This window comes from Miscanthus floridulus, chromosome 16 (genome assembly GCF_019320115.1).
Source record: "Miscanthus floridulus cultivar M001 chromosome 16, ASM1932011v1, whole genome shotgun sequence".
In the NCBI taxonomy this organism is placed as follows: domain Eukaryota; kingdom Viridiplantae; phylum Streptophyta; class Magnoliopsida; order Poales; family Poaceae; genus Miscanthus; species Miscanthus floridulus.
Window position 1 is genome coordinate 26,301,481 of NC_089595.1, and position 17,709 is coordinate 26,319,189.

Sequence of the window (17,709 nt, forward strand, 5' to 3'; positions counted from 1 at the left end):
AATGATTCTCACATTCAAGTGATGTCATCTTTCAAGTGGTATTTTTTATTCTATAATCAATGTGCATGTCTCCTACAAGTATTCCACACTTGTGTGCACAAATTTAGGGGGAGGTTACTCTACAAGTTGAATGCTTTGAGACTAACACCTTTTCAAGCTTATCATGTGTAGTAGTCTCATTGCAAGGAAAATGGAGTCCCCGGAGTTAAGCATCATACTTCAAATATCCACCACCTATTGCAAGTGGTATAAATCAAATTGGTTTCCACATGTGGTATTTCTAAACCGATATCATCATGTTGATTTCACTTTGGTATTTATATGCTTTCTCCATGTATTATATAGATTAAACTCCCTTGAGCATTAATTTGCCAATTATGCATAAACTACATTCTCCATCATATGTATGCATATATTTACGGGGAGCTTAGTCTATGTAATGTGAGAGTCAAATTTTGTGACCTATCCCACTCCACATACAAAGGATCACAAAGTTTGACCCTCCCTTGTGCTACTAATGTCTTCCTTTTTTGTGTTTGATTCCAAAGGGGGAGAATTTGTAGGACCAAAAGCAAGCCCGATCATAATAATTTACAAGTGGTAATGGTCTGAGAAAGGGAGGATAGTGGATTATGGAGTTAGGGGGAGACTTAAATCCATAATGCCACATGGGGACATTTGCAAGGGCAAGATAAGTTTCCAAAGATGTTTACACGTGGTATCTTTTAGCATCATATAACCTTGCCCTTTGCATTGCATCCTAGCAAGTAAATAGTTTTTAAATTCCAATATTTTTATTATTTGCTTGCTTTGGTCGTGTTGTTATCAATCACCAAAAAGGGGGAGATTGTAAGGAAAATGGACCCTAGGCCCATTTACTTTGGATTTTGGTGTTTGATGACCTACACAACCAAATTGGACTAATGAATTTGCAAGTAATTGTTTTGTAGTTCAATAGGGTGCAAACATGACTTGGACGAAGGTGACATGAAGATCCAATGATCAACACCTTAAGCATGACCCTAGAAGCACAAGAGAGGATCCAAGATATCAAGCAAACTCTAAGCACAAAGATAGGAACCAAGCCGGACGCAAGATCGTAAAAAAACGAGCTCCACAGATGTGACCGGACGCGACCCTCTGAGGACCGGACGTGTCCGATCAGTTGCTCGGCAATAGAAGGCGTGAGTAGCAGCGACCGAACGCTGAGCGAGGCGGTGACCAGACACATGAACTTCACTGTTCATCATCGCGGCAACAACTCAGTGAGGACCGGATGCACAAAGTGCATCGTCCGATAGAGTGTAGAGAGGTTCCAGAGCGGCGCAAATGCGACCGGATGCGTTCGGTCGATGATGACCGGACTCGGCGGTGAGTCCGATCAACGCGCGCGCTCAACTGTCAGAACGACCGGACGCGTCCGATCAGGACGACAACAGCGTCCGGTCAGTAGCAGAAAGCTGGGTTTCGCCCCCAACAGCTACTTTCTTCATAGGGCTTATAAATAGACCCCCAACCGGCCATTTGAGGAGTGAAGAGTTGAGAAAACATACCAAGGGTGTTAATACACCATTTTAGTGATCTCCACTTGCATAGTGCTTAGTGATTCATTAGGTGATTAGAGTAGGTGCTTTGCGATGTGCTTAGGTTGATTAGACCACCACTTATGCGCTTGCTCTAGGTTTAGGCCTAGTGTTTAGTGAGGTTTGCATACCTCTTACCACTCGGTGCTTGCGCGCACCATTGTTGTATATTGGAGGGGCTTGTCGTCTTACGAGATCACACCAACCGTGTTTGTGGTGTGGCCGCCACCGTGTACCGAAGGGAACAAGGCCCGTGGCGGTTTGGCCGGAAGCTTGATAGTGAAGACATCAGGGAGCAGTCCGAGAGAGGCTTGCCGGAAGGCACACCGGAGACCCACTTGCGCTTGGGGAAGGCCCGGGGCTTTCCACGGAGTTACCCGACAAGGAGCTTGGCACTTGCGAGGTATTCCTTGCGAGGGGCTCCAACGAGGACTAGGGGGAAGCTTGCGTGCTTCTCGATACCTCGATAAAAATAACGGAGTCATCGATGGGAGTTTGCATATCTCTACCTTACCCTTTAGCTTCCGCATTTACATTGTTTGCATAACTCCTTTTGCGGTAGAGATAGCAACACACTAGCAAAACCATAGTTGCACATTTAGATAGTTTATCTTTTTGCAAAGGTTTTGCTAAGGTTAGAAAAAGAGGCCATAGTTTAGAGTTAGAGTTTTAAGTTGCCTAATTCACCCCCCCCCCCCCCTCTTAGGCATCACGGTCCCTTACAAGTTTCTTATATTTTGTTAGAACAGAGATGCAAACACTGATGACCTTGAGATGTACGATGTTTAAGCATGGTGTTCTGGTGTTAATTCTTGCTTGAAATATTTATTTAGGTCACATTATCTGATGAGCAGATTGAGGTTGTAACATTGCATGGGAAATAATTACTAGACATCTTATTTTTCAACCCTTGTGTAGGTGCTTGAACAAATTCCTAGGATTCTCCTAATCAAAGGTCTATAATGGATTTGGAAGATGTATTGAATGAAATGATGGATTCGTCGTCATCGTCGTCTTCAGATGATGACGATGAACTTTATATTGCGGCAGCACACGTAGTGTCAGACATTGCAAATTCAACATGCCATCATGGTTCTATAGAGGGACATCATGTTTTAAATCATGATAGGCAGTCGGGGCACATCTGGCTGTATGAAGATTATTTCTTAGATAATCCTACGTATGGGCCGAGCTATTTTAGGCGTAGGTTAATTTTCTCATATTTTGTTCAATTATGTTTAGCACATGCATTCAATTGTGGCTAATTTTATATCGGGTGCCACAGGTTTTGAATGCGGCATCATGTATTTGTACGTATAATGAATATTATTGAGGAGTATGATGACTATTTCGTGTAGAAGAGGAATGCAGCCAGAACCCTAGGACTATCTTGTTTGCAGAAGGTGGGCGGCATTTCGGATGTTAGCTTATGGAGTAGCAGCTGATGCTATGGATGACTACATCCGTATTGGGGAGAGTACTTCCCTAGAAAGTCTTAGAAAGTTTGTCATAGCTGTTGTTCAAGTATTTGGACCTGAATACTTGAGGTTGCCTAATGAGCATGATACTGCTAGATTACTTGCAATTGGTGAGAGTAGAGGTTTTCCTGGCATGCTTGGTTCCATTGATTGTATGCACTGGAGCTGGAAGAATTGTCCTATTGCATGGCAAGGTATGTATATGGGACATAAAAAGGAGCCTACAAATATACTAGAAGTTGTTGCTTCTAAAGATCTCTGGATTTGGCATGCATTCTTTGGGATGCCAGGTTCACACAATGATATAAATGTTCTTCAAAGATCTCCTATATTTGCAAGGCTTGCTGAAGGTCAAGGGCCACAGGTAAATTATATCATTAACGGAAATGATTTTACAATGGGTTATTATCTAGAAGATGGTATATATCCATCGTGGGCCACATTCGTGAAGACCATACCCGAGCCGTAGGGTAATAAGAAGAAGTATTTTGCAAGAGCACAAGAAGCTTGTCGAAAGGATGTTGAATGAGCATTTGGAGTTCTACAATCTCGCTTTACTGTCGTTCAAGGGCCAGCTCGTCTGTGGGATTAAAATACGCTTCAACTTATCATGACAGCTTGTATCATTAGGCACAACATGATTGTTGAAGATGAAGGAGTTGATGAAAAAGATTTTAGATATGATGATGTGGGAGAAAAGGTGACTATATCACACGATGATATACCTGAGTTTGATGAATTTATTCAGAATTACAATAAGATCAAGGACAAGAAAACACACACAACGCTTCAAGCCGACCTTATCGAACACTTATGGCATAATTTTCTAGATTTATATACAAATTATATTGTTGAATGATTCCATTTACTTGACCTGTCTTTTAATAGTTCAACGGAAACTGCTCCTTTACATAGTACATATCAAAGACAAATATCAGTTCAGATAACAAGGGACAATGCAAGAACATTAGTCACACTATTCTGGAAATCTAAAATGTGAGAAAAATAGACATGTCTCACACTATGCTGGAAATCTAAAAATTGAAGAAGATGGTCCTAATTTTCAAGCTGTCTTGCAAGTATTTTAGCCTTTAGGTGCACATGGAACTGTTGCTGATCGGTTGACATAGTACTCATATCAACATTCATAATTCTTTCTTCTTCTCTATCCTGCTCGAAGTCAAACTTTTTTTGGTCAAGTTTTAACCTTTCTTCCTGCAAAGTAAGGGCTTTTTGGCACCTCTCCTCTTTCTTCAACTCCCTCTCCTGTTTCTTCAATTCCTTCTCCACATCATCATCTTTCTTTTTCGCCAACAGATAATCCAATGCTTCGATGCTGGAACGTTATCGTAATTTGTCTTTCTCCTTCTTCTTCCCTGCAGGCCTATCCAGCGTAGGCACTGTAGGATGACTATCATCAACATTACTACTGACAACTAGTTGTGCAGAACTTGATTTCACAGTGGTTTTTTGCTTTTTGGGTGTTGGTTTCTGAGTTCCACTCGGGTTGTTCCTATTGATCCACTTGGCTTGGTCTTTCAATTTTTTCCAGCAATGGATGTACGGGAAATTCCGGTGCATCTTGTCTTCTTCCGTGAACATGGTCAATGCGTTTGCTTGCTGCAAATAACACCGAGAAGGCATGAGGTAGACAGACATAATATACAATTGGAAGGGCAAGGTATGTTATCTAACCTTATCATCGATAGACAAACCACTTTGATTTCTACCCTCTACCTTTGAAACACAACCAGGAAAGATGTTCACATCATGCAGTATACCGGACCAACGGCTCATTAGGGAGTTTTGCGTTCGATCGGAAGCGAATGTTTTGTTGGAATGGAAATAATCATATATTCTTTTCCAATATGTCGAACGTGGTTGATCAGCTCCATGCACCGGATCCAAACTCACATTTAGCGATGCTGAGACCAACATTAAGTCCTTGTCTTTGGTGAAATTTTTGTTCCTTTTCTGCCCTTTCACACTTCCTGGGGCCTCGTCACATGCTAGTGTTTCATTAGTACGCGCGACATTATCAGACAAAGCAGCAGGAGTGCAACCCCCTGTAATCATGTCGGTGAAAGATCTTTCCGAATCGATGCCACCTATGAACATATAAGATCATTACCTGAATTATGATTTCAGCAATTAGAAAAAACTAAAGCATGTCAGATAAGCAACAGTTTCAAAATACATGCTTTCAACCTCACGAGAATAGGACTCCCATGGACATATAAAGTTGAGGACTTCAGAAGAACTACATGCTTGCTTTCTCTATCGAGTGTCCATGACTGAACTTTGTCAAGTAAGCTCACTGCAATTTTCAGAGCTATCAAGGCTCTTGTTCTGCATATACTCTCTTCAGAACATTGCCTAGCTGTGGAACAACTAATCAAAATACCTAAGCCCCAAATTAACTTGCAATTAGCCGTGTCGAAATGACTTCCAGGAATATAGTTGCCGTGGCAAGAGAAGATCACTTAAATTGTTGAATGCTTTCAGGACACATGTAGCTCATTTCAGCTTTCCGAATATGATTGGAACAGCATTGTGCATGACTGTTTTTGTCCCAAGTACAGTAGTAGCTGGAAGCAATTCTGTTATTTTGTCTAACATGTCGTTGATTTAAATCTAAACACTTTCCTTTCAGTGGCAACACCAAACACATTTCGAACACGGGTCATGCATTCTTCAGAAACCATATATCGCAACACAGAAACTTAAAAATTGCATATAGGTTTGTCCAACTCACCAGAGCTCATGTTGGGGAAGGAGGCCGATGCAGTGGCCGCGACATTGGGAGGAATAATTCGCCGCGGCCGCCGCTGCCCAGGAACCCCCGCATTTTCCAACCAAGCCAACGACGGCGACTCTGATTGCTCCCACCCGCTAGCCACCGGGAACATAGGGAACGAGTACATAGAAGCAGAATTGGGGTCTTCCCAACGCACGGCGGGCGGAGCCCCATCAGATGGATGCGACATTCTAAGGAAACACATGCAGATTAGAGACATGCAAGGGCCGAAGAAGGGGCGGCTGCCTGCCGCGCATGCTGGGAATGAGTGTCCGAGACTAGGCACACCGACGAGCACAAGGGCAAGGACGTGGTACCTGGCTGCGGCGATGGCGCGTACGGGGAGGGTCAACTGAGGGAGCCTCGCCGATGGAGAAGGACCGTCAGGAGGCACGCAGACCAGGCAGCGGCCGTCCGAGGGAGACGCGTCGACGGGGAAGGCCCGTCCGAAGGCGCACGGATGGGGCAAGGGATGCAGGGAACCGCACGGATGGGGGACGGAGGTGAAGGGCCATCTGAAGGCAGCTGCGTGGACGAGGGAGGGTACGGAGATGGCGTCGTGCTGCAGCACGCGGGAAACAATTCTCCCGTGGCGCGGGAAGGGGAGCGCGGAGCAGAATTTCGCGCGGGGAAGAGAAATAGCGAGCCGCCGTGGAAGGCTATCTTTGGATAGCGGATTTCACGGGATTGATGGCTTCGTATTTTGGAAGACCGGATACATAACCTGTTGGAGGCCTGTTTTGTTAAAAAAAACTAAATTTTGGCTTCAAGACAAATATACATCGTCTCTTGGAGTTGCTCTTAGCTTGCGCACCAAATCAAACACAGCCAATGATTCCTTGTGTGGTGCATCGTTATTAGCAGTTAAAGAATCTAGATAACTACTCTCTAACCGAACATGTGCAAAGAGATGCATCCCAAGGGATGCGGCAGAGCTAGGAATTTACCATAGCTAGGGGGTTCATTGTCAATAATTAAGACAAAAACAAACAATCAGGACATGTATGTACACACACGCCTATGCACACACAGAGGCTATGCTGTAGCGCATTATAATATCTACAATTTTTATAGGTTTTGAATATGAAGATAATACATGCTAATGATCAACCTCCAAGAGCAGCGCTCGGACATCCAGACCGACGCCTGCGTCCGGACGCTCGTGCCTGCTGTGTCGCACGCTCCGTTTCCCGCGCGCAGGCAGGGACCGCCAGCGCCGCCCGGACAACTCCCGCCCGCAATGCCCGCTCGCTCAAATTCACATGCTCCGTTTCCCGTGCGCAGGCAGGGACCGCCTCGTTGCTCGGATAACTCACCCCGCCCACAATGCCCGCGCACCCATGAGACCGCCCGCCCTTGCTCCGTTTCGTGCAAGCACGCGGGAATCCGCATGCCCTGCCGGTAGATGCACGCCACGCGACTCTCTGAACATACATCTAAAACATGAAACACTTTTATTATGAAATACTTTATGCAGCATACGTCTGAAATAGCTGAAACGTTTAGAACATACATTTGCAACATATGTGTGAAACATATGCAACGTCCAAAAAACACTTGCAACATACGTCTAAGACACATGAAATATTTTTATATCCGTATTGCAACATTTATATTCATATTGCAACATATGAAACATCTAGATGTATTTTTGCAACATCCAGATAAACAACATGAAACATTCGTCTGAAATAGTTGAAAGATCTGGAACATACACTTGGGAACATGCAGTTGCAACGCAATGTCACCTTGCTGCTTGGGCAGGTGGATACTTGTCGGGTATCGATATTAGGGATACCCAAAGCAAGGAAATTAGCGCCCACGCTGACTTCCCCGGATGGCTCGAGACGTATTAAAAGGCCTCGCTAACCCCAAGGCCGCGGGCTCCGTCTCGCCCGACCCCAAGGCCACGGGCTCCGTCTCGCCCGACCTCAAGGCCACGGGCTCTGTCTCGCCCGACCTCAAGGCCACGGGCTCCGTCTCGTCCGACCCCATGGGTGCGGGCTCCGTCTCGCCCGACCCCAAGGACGTGGGTTCCATCTCGCCCAAGGCCGCGGGCTCCGTCCTGCCCGACCTCGAGGTTGCGGGCTCCGTCTTGCCCGACCTTGAGGCCACGGGCTCCGTCTCGCCCGACCCCTTGGGTGCGTACTCCGTCTCGCCCGACCCCAAGGACGCGGTTTCCGTCTCGCCCAAGGTTGCGGGCCCTGCCCCGCCCGACCTCGAGGACGTGGGTTTCATCTCATCCGACGGGGACCCATACCGCTGCCAACCACTCCAGGTCCAAACATATGGGCCTGGGTCAAAACTCTGATGTCAGGGAAGAGGCTGGCATGCCTTGATGTAACCCGTGGCCATGATGGGCCATACCTAGGGATTCACATCAAGAACAGTGTCGGGCGTGCCGGTGCTGTTCTGCCTAATGCTCATACGGACGCTGATAGGCGCGTCAGTTCACCACGACGTCCGCCAGGACGGAGTGGAAAGCCATGATCGACAGATGACACCTGTGTATGGCTCTAGTGACAAACATGGCCGTGACATGAAGCCATCCCTGTTGACATCTATAGGATCAGTGGGACCCACATGAAGGAGAAGAAGGACCCAGCAACCCTGTAAGCCTTTTTTCTCTCTCGTTCTTCTACTTTTCCTCCTCTGTAACCCACGCTTTCCCTTCGTCTATAAAAGAGAAAGCAGGGCACCCGTTCACTCCTTCCACTAGAGACTTGGGAACCTCTCCCTCTCTCACCTGTTTGTAACCCCTACTGCAAACCAAGTGTCAGTAACACGAGCAGCAGTGAACCAGTATAAACCCTTGTGTCGTCCGAGCACACCATCCGAGTCAGACGCGCAAATACAAATTTACTCGTCGGTGGTCCGAAAACATCGATAGTTGGCGTGCAGGTAGGGGCTTTTTGCACGTCTCGATGTCCACATTAGGCCTCGGATGGCTAGTCACGGCGTTCACTAGGTCCTAGGCGCGCACGTGCGCTTCAGGAACCTGGACTTCATCATTACGATGGAGGAAGAGTTGGCACAGGTTCCCGTCATCGTCCAACCTCTCCACCCCACCGGCCTCGACGCGATTGCCGAGGCGCTTGAGGAGCTATAGCTGCACGCACCGGAGGCTCGCCCCCCCGGGAGTGACCAGCTCCTCAGCTTCGATTACGGGAGGCTAGAGTGCCAGCTCGGTGCCTTCCTAGGACCCCAACCATCCTGGGAGGACCTGCGTCGCCTCACCTTCTCGTTTGCCAATGTCTTAACGCAGCTTATCGGAGGAGAACTGCTCTCCCTGGAATATCTCATCCGGAGCGCCCCGACAGCGCTCCCATTCGGTCTGCGCAATGCCACAGAGACCATTGGCCACCTTGTGGCGCAACGCATGCCCCCACCCCCTACGAGCGACGAGTTCGTGGGGATGACCAAATACATCGTGGAATCTTTCCACGACCTTCTCATGGGAGAATCGGAGTCACCCTCCGACTCTAACTCCAGCAGGGGGAGCCATCACCCCTCGCGAGAATGTTTCATGCCAGGTACCCCCGAGGGATACATCGAAAGCATCCGCAAGGGAGGGGCTACCCCAACAGATGACATCGACGACGAGGTCGAGGGGGATGTAGGGGCCCCACCTCACCTACAGGTAGAGCAGCTGAGGGCATGACACCAAGAGCTCGAAGAAGCATGACTCTAGCTCGAGCAGGAATGCGCTGAGCTCGAACGATAGATCGAGCACCATGGAGACGGTGGGCGTGCTCGCATCGTGGCCCATGATCTGAACTGAAGGATCATCAAGGATGATGAAGCCCTCCCACACTTCACCTGGGCAAGCTAGAACATTGCTGTCGTGGTGGCCTTGCTCCGGGGGCTTCCGGAGCCTGTGACACCAGAGGATCATCGGGCCCATTGTGAGATTCGAGCGTGCAGCGGTGCAGTAGGCCGAGAGCTCGCTGTCCTGACGATGCGAGCTCGACGCAAGCCAGCGTGCGCCCTCAGAGCAACCCGACAGGGACGTGTTAGTCCACCAGGTGCATGAGCGTCTTGGCCTCCACCGTGATGTGCGCAACACCCTCGATCCCTGCAGGTGTGCCCGCGGTGATGAGAGGGAGGAGGCTAGCCGTAGCTACTACCCTCATCGTGGCGGACGCTACGACAGCGGTGAGGACTAAATCCCAAGCCCCGATTTGCCAAGACCTCAGGCCTTTGGACGACACATCCTCAATGCCGTCTTCCTACCACGGTGCCGACCGCCGACCAACATCCCAAAATACTCCAGGGAAACAAACCCCAGACTATGGCTTGAGGATTATCGGCTTGCTTGCCAAGCCACTGGAGTGGATACTGACAATTTCATTGTCGACAACCTTCCATTGTTCCTAGCCAATTCGGCACGAACGTGGTTGGAACACCTTCCGCCCAACTGAATCCAAAGTTGGGTGGACCTAAAAGAGATCGTTGTGGGAAACTTCTAGGGCACATACGCTCGTCCTGGGAACCCATGGGATCTCAAAAACTATCAACAGAAGTCTAGGGAAAACTCTTTGAGGGTACATCCAACGCTTCTCCCGGCAGTGCAACGAGCTGCCCGACGTCGCCGACGCTGACGTCATAGGAGCATTCCTGTCTAGGACCACCTGCAAGTTCCTAGTTAACAAGCTAGGATGTAAGGGCCTACAAACCACCAAGGAGCTTCTCGACATCGCCACCAGCCACGCCTCGGGAGAGGAGGCGGTCGGGGTGATTTTCGACCGCCCCAAGGACAAGGCAAAGCGGGACGAGGACGCCGGCGAAGGTGCCTCCAACCGTCCCAACAAGAAGAAGAACAAGCAGCGGTACGAGGGCTCGCTCGTGGCCACTACCGATCGCAAGGGGGGTCGAAAGCCGCCCAGGGTACCTTGGACCACTTCAAGAAGTTGCTCGAAGGGCCATGCCCGAACCATGCTGTAACAACCCAAAAATCCATACACAAAAAATACAAACTACAAAATTTTTCTTGGAACTCCCATATGATGATGAGTGTCATGTATAGAAACCCAACCTAAGAGATGCATTAGGTCTAACCTCAACCCAAGTCAACACATAAGCATGGCATGTCATTTGTTGATTATGTTATTTAATTTCTAACAAACAAAGTGTTGCATACATTGTTAACTTAAGTTGTGATTTGGATTTTAATTTGTTTTATGTAATGCCTAATAACTCCATTAAAAGTAATAAACCATCAAATCAAATCAAAGAATAAAGATTTTTAGTGAAAAACTATTTATATTTTTGTATAACAAAACTACACTTACTTTTGTTATACAAAATAGCTAAATAAATTCCTAATAATTAAATAAGAATGTTGTGGGCCCCATATCTAAAACTCCAATGAGTATGCTGCACCAACTTGGAATTTAAATTTCAAACCAATTTGAAATCAAACAATGGAGAAGAAATGAAAAACGGAAAAAGGAAAAGAGGAGAAGGCCTCGTAGCCCAGGCCTGCTCGGCCTCTCGGCCCGCCAGTGAGCAGCAGCCCAGCAAGCAGCCCCGCCAGCGCGCAGCCGGCCGGCCCAACTCGCGCGCAACAGCCCCGCTCGCGGCCCAGCGCATCGCCCACGCCCGCGCGCCCTGCTGCCTTCGCCAGCTACCGCTGCCGCTTGGCCCCACCCGTCAGCCGCACGTCGCCCACGCCCGCGCGTTTCCCCGTTTCACTTACAGCCGCTGCCACTTGGACCCCACCCGTCAGCCTTTCCTGTTTATCTTCTCCGCGCCGCGCGACCAAACGCCGACAGCAATGGTAGGGGCGGGCCAGGGGGTCACGCCCGGGGCATGGCCTTGCCCCCCCCCTTGCGCCGCGCCCACGCAACCACTCGCGGCCGTAGGATGCAAGCAAGCGCCCCGATTGCCCTTGATCCCTGTCCGCCGATCACCGAGCTCCATGGCCGAGCTCGGCTATAAAGGCCACGATCCTCGGTTGCCCTAGCGCCCTCTCAACGCACCGCCGCCACCTCGGTGGCCGTCCACAGCACACCCGAGCTAAGAGAGAAGAGGGAGAAGGGGAAGAAGAGGGGGAAACGCCGAAGCCGCTTTAGGGGAGGAGATCGCCGGAGCCGAGAGCAACACCGTCGTCTACATCACCAACGCGGTTCGGCACGGCACTGCACGGCTTCCGGAGCTACACGGCCTCAAAACACCACGGTACCGCTATCCCCTCTTCCACAACACCCATGGTGAGCCCCCCTTCCGGTCTCTCTCTGCCGCCGAACCTCACCGTCGGCCATGGCGCTCCACACCTAGAGCGCGTAGGCTAGGGCCATCTCTGGCCTCGGGATACACATGCACCCATGCACACCCCGTGACCATGCCGTGACCACCCCGCGGGAGCCCCCTAGATCACCCGTGCGCATCGCCGTCGTCACCATGTCGCCATGGCCGCTGGAGCCCCTACCGGCCACCGGGAAACCGAAGCCCCGCCTTGAGCTCTAGACGCCCTCGCCGCGTCCACACGAATCCGTAGGAGCCAACACACCCCGCCGAGATGCCTCACCGTGGCCGTAGCCCCCTCACTGTCGCCGCCATCATGTCCGGAAGACCGCCGCCGTGACCGGCACACCACGAGACCCCGCACGCCGCGTAGACCCCACCAGCGAAGACGCCGAGGCTCGGTGGAGCCTTCACCCACCTCGATTGAGCACCAACGCCACTGGCGAGGCTCACCGGGTGCTCGCCGCCGGCGTGTGAGCCGCCATAGGAAAACAGAGGAGAGGGGGTGAGTCGAGCAGCATAGCCCTGCACTCGGTGCACGTGAGCCGAGCCAACGAGAAGAGACGGTGGACTTGGTCCACCATGCGCCCTACCGTAGGTCCATGGACCATGAGCGCTGGTCCACCGTGAGCCACACGGTGTGAGCCGCGCTGTGGACGAAGCCCAATAGAGGCCCATGGCCGTGACGTGGCTACGCCACAGCACGCCATGTGTCCGGCCTAGCCCGACCCGAAGCCCAACCGGCCCAGTTCGGACCCGGCCCGTATTGACCGTTGACTGGTCAACGTTGACCATTGACCTGGCCCCACATGTCAGCGACACAATGTTGCTGGACCCACACGTCAGACGGTGATGTCATGCTGGCGTCGTGATGACGTCACGCGAGACCCACATGTCAGTAGCAACACATACGAGGTGACATCATGCTGACGTCACGATGACATCAGATGCTGATGTCAGCAGCCCTGGACCCACACGTCAGTGACCCTGACCGAAGACCGTTGACTGTTGACTTGCCGTTGACTTTGACCGGGCCCACCTGTCAGTGACCCAATGGCCTCTGGCCCCACCTGTCGGTGTGGATGACGTTGATGACGTCATGCTGACGTCAGCTGGGCCCCACCTGTCAGCTCGGAACCGAGACGATGATGCCATGCTGATGTCACGCTGACATCAGCATGTCACGTGGACCAACCACAGCGTGACACGTGTCAGCCCAGGATTAATTCAGCCTTTTCCATTTTCAGAAATGATTTCAACTTCGGAAATTCATAACTAATTCATACGACCTCAGAAAAATATGAAACCAGGACCAAAATTCATCTTAAATAGAGCTCTACGCAATGAACCCAAATTTGAGTGCATTTGTCTCTTTTGAATTTTCTTTGCTTCTTTGTGCTATTCTATAGACGTCGCTAACGCGACTATAATGCGATCGTTTGCAGACTCAGAGGAGAACCAGACAGACGAGGATCATGAGTACCATGAGGAGTACGGAGACGACTACACTGAAGGTGCCACATCCCACCCAATTTCGTAGCACCTATTACGCATGGCTAACATAGAACTGCTATTGCTCTACCTTGTTGTTATAATCATGCTATGATAAGACTTGCATGGTAGTATGCTCTCTTGATGGCCTTTACCTTGACGCAACCTAACCCCTGCTCACCCTCCTATTAGGCTAGACACACGCTTGCTACTACATTTCATTGCTTATTACTTATACTACGCTTATACTACATCGATGCGTGGTGGAAACTGGTGTTAACTGGACTATGGGGAGGGTGTTGCGTGTGTGACTCGGGTGAGTGGAGGGCGAGGGTTGTGTCGACCAAGTTGGAGTATACGACGAGCCTGGGGCAAGTCTTGTCGTGGGGTGCTACCTGGGCACCCCTAGAAATGGATACCTATGGTGGGTAAATGGTATATGAGATGGCCCTGGGTGTGAACCTGTGATGGGAGGAGCCCATGGTGGAGGTGCTGTGGTGGCACAGGAAATGGAAACCCTGATGAAGACATTCTGGCTTGGTCATCCCTAAGGACTTACTAGTACTCAGATTCACCGAGAAGTATTACGTACCACTCGCCCTATATGGTGCGGGACGGCCGGACTACTTGGTAGGATATTGCCACTACTGCTAGGTTGATAGCGGACAGTGCGAGGGAGGTACGGGGCACGGAGGATTTTCCCCCACACCCTTCTGAGACTTCATGGAGACCTTGTGGACCCGGCTCATGACTCACAGTTTCAGCCACCCCAGGGTAGACTTGAGGTGTACCAGGGCTGAATGGTAGAGTGGTAGTATCCTAGGCTAGCAAGCGGCCGGAATCAGCCCAGTTGACGACGGTCAGCGAGGAAGGCAGATCTTGTGGTTATGTGAAACCTCTGCAGAGTGTATGGTTGATCGATCGATACATATGCTGACTCGTCGGCTATGGACCTTTCCTTGGTTTCGCTTAAACTAGATAGTGAGATGAGTCCTTCTCTTCTTTCCCCAGGGAGTGAGTGTTCGGTCGTAGCCAGGGGCTACGGGCCTTGAGACAGTGCCGAGAGGGAGTTGGCCTGTCGACTGAGCGATGGTATGGTTGTGGTATGGTGATGATGTGAAGATGGTGGTGTATCGATCCCATGATCGAAACCTGGCTCTGGAATGGGAATGGGGTGGAATGGGTGTGGAATTGGTGTTAAAACTTGACTATACTTTTATATACTTGATATGCTAAATATATAGGAAACCCCAGCCTTATAGGTTCCTTTTGAATGTATCCAACTTGCATCCAATTTCCACAAAGCAATGCTCATAGGGTTGGGAGTGGCCAGTACATATTGTACTGATAAATTTTGGCACACAGGTTCTGCTAAGGAGTATAGCTCCAAGGAGTTTGACGGTTGAGGGATTCGTTCCTATGCTCGAGTTTGGCGATCTTATCTTCAAGCTGTTCTGAATGAATGCTACTTTTGATTCCACCAATATGGCGATGTAATAATTTATGTAATTCCGCACTATTTGTACTCTGATTTTATCGATGTATGGATGTGATCATCGACTGGAATTTGGGTAATATGATCTACCACGGTCTTATTACACTTCAACCCTGTGGATTTCCCATCGCGGAAATCGGGGTTGTTTCACATGCTTTCCCCATCAAGCACCTATACAAGGACTGCATCCTCATGAAATGGTTCAGGGTCTAACCAGCCAGCGGCTCCATTTGACCCTGAAGTCATGGAGCTTGATGAGGATCCAGGGACAGAGCCTGACCCTCTAGCCGACTGGAGGACATCTTACCTCCACTACCTCCTCTGTGAGGCGCTGTCGACAGACAAAATGGAGGCTCGGTAGCTCGCGCATCGTGCCAAGTCCTTGGTCGTTATTGAGGGCGAGCTCTACAGGTGAAGCCACACTAGGATCTTGCGGTGCTACATCCCCATTCAACAAGGGAAGCAGTTGCTGAGTGATATCCACGGTGGGGTCTATGGGGGCCATGCAACACCTTGGACCCTGGTCAGAAACGCGTTACGACAAGGCTTCTTCTGGCCAACCGTAGTAGCCAATGCTGAACAGATTGTGCGCACCTGTGAAGGGTGTCAATACTATGCTCGGTAGACCCACCTATCGGCCCAAGCACTCCAAACGATCCCCATCACATGGCCGTTCGCGGTCTAGGGGCTCGATCTGGTCGGACCTCTCAAGAGGGTGCCCGGGGGCTATACGCACTTGCTTGTCGCCGTAGACAAGTTTACAAAGTGGATAGAGGCTCGACCGATATCCGCAATCAAGTCCGAGCAAGTCGTGCTATTCTTCCTTGACATCGTCTGTCACTTTGGAATCCCAAACTCCATTATCATGGACAATAGCATGTAGTTCACTAGGAAAAAGTTCCTTTGATTCTATGATGCATACCACATCCGCGTCGATTGGTCCGTCGTGGTGCACCCCCACACGAACGGGCAGGTCGAGCGCGCGAACAACATGGTCCTACAAGGCCTCAAGCCTAGGATCTTCAACCGGTTGAACAAGTTTGGCAGACGATGGGTCATAGAGCTTCCCATGGTGCTCTGGAGCGTGAGGACGACCCCCAGCTGGGCCACCGGCTACACGCCATTCTTCATGGTCAACGGTTCCAAGGCTATCCTCCCGACCGACCTAAATTATGGAGCGCTGAGGGTCAGGGTGTACGACGAATAGGGAGCCGAGGCGTCCCTCGAGGATGTCATGGACCAGCTAGATGAAGTGCACGATATTGCCCTCCTCCACTCAGCCAAGTACCAGCAAGCATTATGCTGGTACCACAGCCGTCGAGTGCAGGGTCAGGCCTTCAACGTCGGGGACCTGGTGCTCCACGTTGTCCAGAGCAACAAGAACCGCCACAAGCTCTCTCTGCCGTGGAGGGACTGTACATCATCACAGAGGTGCTTCGACCAGGCACATATAAGCTCAGGACCATTGACGGTGAAATCTTCGTCAACGCCTGGAACATCAAACAGCCAGATCGCTTTTACCCTTAATCTACGCACGCTTTCTCTTATCGGTTTTGCTATTGACTCCTTGATCTTTAGTGACACCTGACCCCAGCAACGGCAAGGGGCTCAGGACCATCGATTATGAAGTCTTCGTCAATGCCTGGAACATCGAATAGCTACGTCGCTTTTACCCTTAATCTACACATGCTTTTTTCTTATCGGTTTCGCTATCGACTCCTCGATCTTAGTAACACCCGACCCCAGCAATGACAAGGGGTCGGGCCTCATTCAGGGGCTGATAAGAGCATATCTATCCGGTAGACAATCTCTATGCCCGACCCTTTCTCCCATTAAGATCTAGAAGCAAGGATTGCGGAAACAAACGCTGAGTAAAACTGGTCGGACCGCAAGAAACCTACACCCTAGCGGCTACGGTGTTTTTGCTCACCAGCGTGATTAGAGTTTTTTGCCCGTACCCCGAGCTTTTTTGCCTTAACTATAGAAAGAGTCAGAACACATTAAAGAGCATATCTATCCAGTAGACATTCTCTATGCCCGACCCTTTCTCACATTAAGATCTAGAAGCAAGGGTTGCGGAAACAAATGCTGAGTAAAACTGGTCGGACCGCAAGAAACATACGCCCCAGCGGCTACGACATTTTTGCTCACCAGCGTGATTAGAGTTTTTTGCCCGCACCCCAAGCTTTTTAGCCTTAACTACGGAAAGAGTCGGAATGCATTAAAGAGTATATCTATCCGATAGAGATTCTCTACGCCCGACCCTTTGTCACGTTAAGATCTAGAAGCAAGGGTTGCAGAAACGAACGTTGAGTAAAATTGGTCAGACCACAAGAAACCTACACCCCAGTGGCTACCTCATTTTTGCTCACCAGCGTGATCAGAGTTTTTTGCCCGCACCCCAATCTTTTTAGCCTTAACTACGAAAAGAGTTGGAACGCATTAAAGAGTATATCTATCTGGTAGAGATTCTCTACGCCTTACCCTTTCTCACATTAAGATCTAGAAGCAAGGGTTCAGAAACGAAGGCTGAGTAAAACTGGTCGGACTACAAAAAACCTACGCCCCAGTGGCTACGACGTTTTTGCTCACCAGTGTGATCAGAGTTTTTTCACCCGC

At 49.9% G+C, this 17,709-nt stretch overlaps 2 pseudogenes; one reads left to right on the forward strand and one right to left on the reverse strand.

Annotated features, from left to right (window-relative positions):
- The first annotated feature begins 2,545 nt into the window (after nt 1–2,545).
- On the forward strand, nt 2,546–3,920 carry LOC136510452 (uncharacterized; annotated as a pseudogene).
- A 197-nt stretch (nt 3,921–4,117) lies between these two features.
- On the reverse strand, nt 4,118–6,048 carry LOC136510453 (glutathione S-transferase T3-like; annotated as a pseudogene).
- Between the last annotated feature and the right edge of the window lie 11,661 nt (nt 6,049–17,709).